We start from the raw sequence: 1,241 nt of genomic DNA, 5'->3' as shown, positions 1-1,241 counted from the left end.
CCGCCCCCCGGGGGACGATCGGGGATCGCAGGTTCGGGCAGAGAGCGATCGACCGAGTGATGCGATCCGCAGCGGGCGGGGCTGCCGGTAGCGCTCCGAGCTTCCTCTCGCTCCTCTCGGTCAACAGCGGCGCCCGCAGCCTCCTCCCGGCACTGCAGGCACCGAGCGCTGCCCAGCGCTGCGCTCCTGCCTTCCCACGGGCAGCTCGCGGGGACTGCACAGCGCCGCGGAGATACCGGGTGCCAGAGGAGACCTCCTGCCTCTGCTCTTCTCCAGCCCATCTCTTCTTTGAGAAGCTGATCAAGACCAGTAGGAAGGCAGAGGCGTCCTAGTGCTGTTTCTACCGCACAGGAAAATGTAATAGCGATACGATATTGATATAAAGTTCTCTTAGCAAGCAGAACTATTACGAGTCAAAGTCCATTAGTTCAAAACCACAATTTCCCCCACTAATAGCCCAGCTTTTTCAGCAGTCATGGTTGGACGATCTTTTTATTCCCCTCACCTTATGTGCCAATATATATTAATAATGGAATGCCATTAGCAAGCTCAGATTTCCAAACCTCATGGGCTAGCACAAGCCAGCAGTCGACTTTTCTATGTTCAAGTTCCTCAAGAGCTCTTGACCCTGATCTTCTCTTACAGTGAGAGGGACTTTCCCCTCCCCAGTCCCTGCCTTGAGCTCCATCCACTTGACAGGTGTGGGAAGAGACCTTTGTCAGTGATGACTGAGGCAAAGATATGGCTGAGTACCTCAGCCTTCTCGTGATCTGTTTTTCTCAGATTGTCAGTTGTGTTCATCAGGAGACATACAACAAGATACATACATTTTCAGTTGTGTTCCTCAGGAGACAAAATACATTTTCTTCAGTCTGACTTACCTGTAGAAGTCCTTCTTGCTATTCTTTGCATTCTTTGTAGAGTTCAGCTCCAGCCATGCCTTGGCTGACCTGACCCCATCCCAATACAGCCAGCCAGCATCCCTGTACTCTTCCCTGGACACCTGTCCCTGATCCCACTGCTGCTCATTTCTTTCTTTCTTTCCCCTTTATTTAGACCAGCAATTATTCCCTCAGCCATGCTGGTCTGTCCCCTTCCTTTCCTGTTTTCCTACACATGGGTTCTAGAGGGCACACATTGTATAGAAAGCATCCCTAAAAATCTGCCAGGTCAGTTCTGCTCCCTTGGCCTTCAGGGCACTTTCCCCTGAGGGGCCCCATTGACTAAATCCTTTAAGTGCT

At 51.6% G+C, this 1,241-nt stretch overlaps 1 protein-coding gene across 1 annotated transcript in view; it reads right to left on the bottom strand.

Moving 5' to 3' along the window:
- Positions 1-1,241, bottom strand: part of LOC102034981 (protocadherin-16-like) — a 21,315-nt gene that overhangs the window by 19,161 nt on the left and 913 nt on the right. The gene's annotated exons all lie outside the window — the stretch shown is intronic.

Source organism: Geospiza fortis, unplaced genomic scaffold (assembly GCF_000277835.1).
Source record: "Geospiza fortis unplaced genomic scaffold, GeoFor_1.0 scaffold93, whole genome shotgun sequence".
Taxonomy (NCBI): domain Eukaryota; kingdom Metazoa; phylum Chordata; class Aves; order Passeriformes; family Thraupidae; genus Geospiza; species Geospiza fortis.
The sequence above is the reverse complement of the archived record's forward strand: the minus strand, read 5'-3'. Positions and strand labels throughout refer to the sequence as shown.